We start from the raw sequence: 6,263 nt of genomic DNA on the forward strand, positions 1-6,263 counted from the left end.
GGTTGAAGATAACCCAACGCTACTACAAGCAAGGTCTGGACAGAGCCGGAACAGATGGCTAATGTTGAGGTAAGCCAGCCTCAGAACTCCAGGATGTGATGTAGCCATGGCAGACGGTCTGTGCCGCCAGCTGACCGGCAGAAACAGAGTCCACCATGTTGGTGTGTGTCACACACTTCATCTCTTACTGTTACCTAGTGATGGGTAAATGAGGCGTCATGAGGCGTTTCGACTCATAGCAACACTGTATTGATTCTGTGTCGATACTGTGTCACTCAATACTGACACCTGCTGGACATTAAAAATTCCTACAGGCAACGTAGTGATTTGATGATCAAGTCTGTACAATAAGATTTAAGTCTTTGTATTTTATTGAATATTATATGTTGTATTATGTCATATCTTCAGTTATATTTAAAATATATTTGATATACAGTCAATAAAGAATGTGACTTGTAAGTGAATGTGTTTGGAATGAGGATGCATGGACTGTTTTTTCCCCCACACATTTTTATTTAAAAAAAAGTTTTTACAACCTTTTGAAATTAAGGCTGTTACGCTTTTTGACAAAACTTCTGCTGTAGAAAAAAATAAAGTAAACTACATTTACAGCGAACCCTTGTTTTTCTTAGTAGTTGCGTTCCGAAAATAACCCGTGAGGCGAAATCCGTGAAGTAGTTACCTTTATTTTTTACAGTTATTACACAGCATAAATAAATACTCTACATTGAAACCAAAGAACAAAACCTGTTTTCAGGTCAGCGGATGTGCGTGTGCGTCAATCGGGCATTAATGTGATCCGCAGTCATGTCATTAAAGCGTCTCCTCCAGATGCTCCGACAGATTCACAGCTGGATCTACGGCAGAGCGACGGATCTCATCAAACGAGCCTCCAGTCAGGTTTTGTTCTGCCTCTGGCCACAGTTTTTTTTTTTTTTCCAGCAGACATTGAAAGTTTCAGTTTCCATCTCCTGAGTGGCAAATCTGTATTAAACACTGTAACGTTATTGGCACTCAGGTAGCGCGGAGACTGTTTTTACCAATCATATGGTCAATTAGGACGAAAAACACTGGAAAAAAAACTGCACAAAAAAATCTGCGAAGCAGCGAAACCGTGAAAAGTGAACCGCGTTACAGCGATGGTTCACTGTATATAAAATAATTTATAATAAGCAACTGAGTAATTTGTAGAATGGCTGCATATCTGAGTTTATAGGTGAATCTGGGACTTCATTCTCATGCCTGGCCTCATAATGCCTCAGCATTGAAAAGGTGGATTTATTTAAATAAGACAGTTTAGTTAAATATATGCGACACTTAACCTGCAGAACATGATATGAAAGTAAACTAAAAGTCAGTTTCAGCTGAATTTGGGTTCAGATAGATTAAGTAGAAACTGATGAGAACCGGATGAAACGACAAAAATGAAAACAAATTTATTTTCCAATATAAGATCAAAATGGTCCCACAGAGGAAACATTTCCTTTGAAGCTGCTCCATAGATGACAATGTAAAAGATCAAGAATTTGTTTGGCAAATGCTTTTGACAGATTCGCTTCCTTATAAACACAGTTTGGCATCCAGTGTCATTTCGAAACAGTTCCTGTATTGGTCACGTGACTTGCTGAAACCGACACGGGTGTTGGTCTATGGGCTTGACGCATGCGCCGGCGCGTCGGTGTTGCTGGACCCATCACTACTGTTACCTCTCATTGGCTTAATGGCATTGAAAACTTATTTTCCAAGAAACTTTGCCAAGATTGGCTGCAGAGCATGACAACACTATGCTACATAGCTGAAGTATAAGATGAAAATAATATTAATCCAAATAACAAGAAACTGCCAGGTGAATTGCTAAAAATGAGTATGTAAGATAAATGTTTTTCATTTTGTTTTTTAATCACTCAGTGAAATGAATTGTTTGACATTCCAGCCAATCTGATGCTTATTCCACACAAACCGTGCAGAATGACTGAAGGTCTGTTAAATTCAGGATGAATATACAGAACCAAATGCAACAAACAATCCTGAGATCAAATCTGTAGTTTATCAGGCTAATTTATCTGTTTCTAAAAAAGTCATGTCAGAACAAAACACCATAATAATTCACACACTGATATTAGTATGGGTCACTTGAATATGGTCCAGAAACCCAGGAAAGTAAAGTATCTCACAAATGTATCTGTGAAGCCAGTCACCATGTTTCATTAGGATCAGATTAGTGTGTGGGCTTATGTTGTGGGCCTGGGCGTGTGAATGCATGCCTTCAGTCTCAGTACCAGCAATTTCCTGCTGCCGGATGCTGTCAGTCCATCTGACGGAGAAAGACAATTAAGTTTCATTTTTTACATTTAGCTCCGGCTCCTCTCTCCTGCTAAATTGTCAGCTGCCTTCTCCCGGCATCCCAATTTTTCAACTCAACAGCCTTTTGTTGTTATCCCTGACTTTCATCAGCCACCAAACAGCCGCATGTTTTTTTCTTCCAAAATATGATGCCAATTGCAGCCAATTAGGATTTGCACACATATGTTTGTTATCAATACCTGTTAACAATTTCCTCTTAGATTGTGTTGTTGATGATTCTCGGAATTTTGCACCTATACTCCCTTTTTATTTATTTATTTTTTAGGATAAGTAGATAAAAACTTTTTTATATAAAAGTTAGAATAATCTGACTTTGATCTACCATTCTCTCTTTGAAAATTGTGACATAATGAAAGGACCATTTTCGCAGCCTATGGCACATAAAATAGACTGCTGGCTTTCTCTTTGTGTGTTTATGTTCAACTGTCTTTTTTAGTAGATGGGACAACAGTGCCCCCTGCAGCTCAAAGTAGGCAAAGATTTGCTGAATCATAGGTTTCCTGCATGGTGAGTTTGTATTTGGCCTCTTGCTTTCCGTCTAACCTTCCATTGCCTCTGCTGTTGCTGCCTTATCGCATTTCAAGCCCCAGTCAAAGTCATCAAAGAAAGCCTCTCTTTACACACTTGAAAAGGGGCTGCTTCCTTTGATGCTGAGAGGAGAGAGTGAGGAGTTTCGGCTGAATGGATTGTAGTCACGGATATTCTCTGGCTGGTGGCAGAGGAGGGCAACTGAAAACAAGGCAGCAATGAAGAGATCATCAGCCCATGAATGATTCAGCCAGCCTTTGGCTGAAAAATACCAGCGCACTCCGGTCCAGCAGCACCACACCAGCCTGTCTGGGACTGTTTCTACCATTCACCAAGCATCTACTGAGTGTGGAGTTCTGGCTCCACTTAGGAGCTCAGAGCATTTTGAATCCCACTCCTGTCAAATCTGTGTAGATTTGACAAGTCTGTGTAGCCGTTGCTACAGCTGTGTTTTGCCTTTAGAATCTATTGGATATGTGATTCATAGTTAGTTTTCCAGACCCACAGAGCTGGTTCCATCTGCAAAGTGTCAGGATGGTAGTAAACTGGGTAAAACTAATTCAAGCTTCATGATCATTTCATATAAAACCATGTTCACATGAACCACCACATGTTTTAATTGAGGGTTTCTTCAACATGGCAAGAATGTGTTTGTCTCGATCCCCTCACTGACTGGGAATGTCCCCTCTGTCTCATCAAAGCGACAAACACCAACAGAATAGAGGTAATACAATGATTGGAGAGACCACAATGTCAATAAAACCTGCCTGTAAAGCACAGAAGACCACATGGCTTCCTTTGTCAAACTCTAGAAGCAGTACCATTGGTTGTAGTTTTTTCTCCTCTAATCCAGTGATCACATTATGCATTCTTCTAATATTGATCTTAAAACCAGTACTCTTTTGTCTGATTTCAGAGCTTAGACATAAGGTGATGCATGAATTACTGCATCGATGCTCCGTTTCATGGAGGTGTCCAGCCTGTGGTTCCACGTAGGTGTAATGCAAGTCCAGGTTGCTATTTGGGGTCTGGTGTCTCATCTTCCCAGATGATTTCTAGGGGGTTAAAGGTCAGGGGAGTTTGCTGGCCAATCAGAAACAGGAACACCATGGTTACTGAAGCAGCTTTTGGAACCTCTGGCAGTGTGCGCTGGTACAAAGTCCTGCTGGAAAATCAAAGCAGCATCTCCATCCAGCTGGTCAGCAGAGGAAGTGTGAAGTGTCTAGAATGTGCTGCTAGAAGCTGCATTGACTGTGGACTTCAGAAAACCCAGTGGACCAGAACCAGCAGATGACATGGTGACCTAAACATCACTGACTGGAAACTTCACATTGGACTTCCTGTCCAGTGTGAAGGAACCTGATCAGGAACCTGATCAGGATCAGGTTCCTGATCCTGGAAACTTGATTTAAAGAATTTATTTTCATCTGATAGCAGAACTCTGGACCAACAATCTGGTACCTTTCCTCTTTGGCCCGGGTGAGAGGCTCACAGAAGGTAGGATCCATCCATACTTTCTGAAATGAATGACACAAAATGTTGACATTTTTTAGCAAACGTAGATAGTTTGCGCTGGTAATCAGATTACCAGACAGAACGCACACATGCTTTCTGTCTTGTCATTCTTTGTCTTTAATGACAAAGAATGACAAGTTCAAGAATATTTGAAACAATCAATTCATTTAGAAAAGAAATTATATACATATGCATTCTTTGATATCAGCAGTTGGATTATAATAAGATGCAAACATCTGATAGAAAATGTCCATGTTAACCAGAGGCTGGTGGTCCAGCAGGGTCCTGGTCAGCCTCTGGTAGGAGCTAAACAGAGATGTGGTGCAAGTCTTTAGACCCAGCCCTAATTTAAAAGGCTAATATTAAGTTTCAAAGTTTCCTCTGTTTCTGTAAAGTAAGTCACAGTCATAGATTTGCATATATTAGTGTCACCACACTAGACTAATTGCAGCTCAAGTAAAGGATGATATTGAGTAAGATAAGTTCCTTCAGAGTCACCGTGATTCATTGCAGTTTAAAATGCAACAGCTGTGAACTTACGGAGCCTATCAAACACTTTGGAGGAGCTCGTTCTTCCTGACCCCTCCTCTGCATCCCATCAACTCTCTCTGATTAATTCAGAACTGCAGCACAGCAGTCAGGTTAGAGACATTCAGCTCCACTGTATTCTCATAAGCATGCATGAAGATCTGATGGATGTTCTAAACATAGCTCTGAGTGTTTCATTAAAAACTTGGTGCATCCATTAGATCAGAATTGATCTCCACTAAGACCATTTAAAACAACACCATTAGCTGCAGGATATCGAATTAAAGTGTGCTGATGTATCCAAGGAGGTTAGCAGGATAAAAAGGTTGCTTGGTTGATTGTTATGAACTTTCTGAGTGACAGGAAGACTTTGGTGGCTCGGATGGCTTAAAGTTGGAAGGCTGCTGGGTCACAGAGTTTCTATGTTCTCCATTTGCATTCATGAGGCTTCTTCATGTATTCTGACTTCCACTCACATTCCATGTAAGGTGAAGTGGTGATTCTAAATTGACTGTAGCTGTTTGTCTCTTTCATCCAGACAAGAGAGTCCTCTGACTGCTGGGACGAGTACCAGGCTCTGAAGACCAGGAGACCTGCAGGACGAAAAGCAAATAGAGAACAAATATATGAGTAGACGTATAAATAAGGCACAATCCCTGCAAATGGATTATATCATAAAGATGGTTTTGCAATTAATGTAATGTAATGTTAGTGCAAAAATGTTATTAGTCATGTTTTAAAGCTAAAAAAAGAGCTCATTGCCAATTAATTTACAAAAGCTCTTTGTCTTAACATCAAGTGATGGAAATAACAGAAGGAAGTATGATTTCAAAGTACAATTGTGCGTATCACTTTAAAGTAAATGTACCTTTCAGTGCACGGAGAAAACTGTGGAACATCTTGGATGAGGAGTTAAAAAAATGTTCTTCGATAAATCAATTCAAAGCACTTCTGAGTGAACAATCAAGTGAATGATATTGTTTGCAACTTATATTGTAAGTCAGTTGAATGAATAAAACTTGAAACTTGATTTTGTAATTTCTCAGAAAGAGGCAGGTTTATAAAGGTGTTTTTCTTTTTTCTGCTCCATTTTCACTGTAATTAAGCTAAGATTATGTTTGTGAAGTAATGATAGAAGTAGTTAAATCAAGGGAATTGATTGATTGATTGATTGATTGATTGATTGATTGATTGATTGATTGATTGATTGATTGATTGATTGATTGATTGATTGATTGATTGATTGATTTGTACCTGTTTAACTAAATGATCTCTGGGATGATGGATCTGATTGATTTGGTAGCATCCAGATGTGATCTGTTAAGCAC

At 39.6% G+C, this 6,263-nt stretch overlaps 1 long non-coding RNA gene across 1 annotated transcript; it reads right to left on the reverse strand.

The window, feature by feature from the left end:
• Positions 1 to 490: 490 nt before the first annotated feature.
• LOC145553198 (uncharacterized) lies at positions 491 to 5,511 on the reverse strand. Its single transcript, XR_014089474.1, has 2 exons — positions 5,412 to 5,511; positions 491 to 4,409 (listed from the first exon to the last, which is right to left on the reverse strand). It is a non-coding gene; the product is annotated as an uncharacterized LOC145553198 (long non-coding RNA).
• Positions 5,512 to 6,263: the final 752 nt, after the last annotated feature.

Source organism: Poecilia reticulata, chromosome 10, assembly GCF_904066995.2.
Source record: "Poecilia reticulata chromosome 10, P_reticulata-male-v2, whole genome shotgun sequence".
Classification (NCBI taxonomy): domain Eukaryota; kingdom Metazoa; phylum Chordata; class Actinopteri; order Cyprinodontiformes; family Poeciliidae; genus Poecilia; species Poecilia reticulata.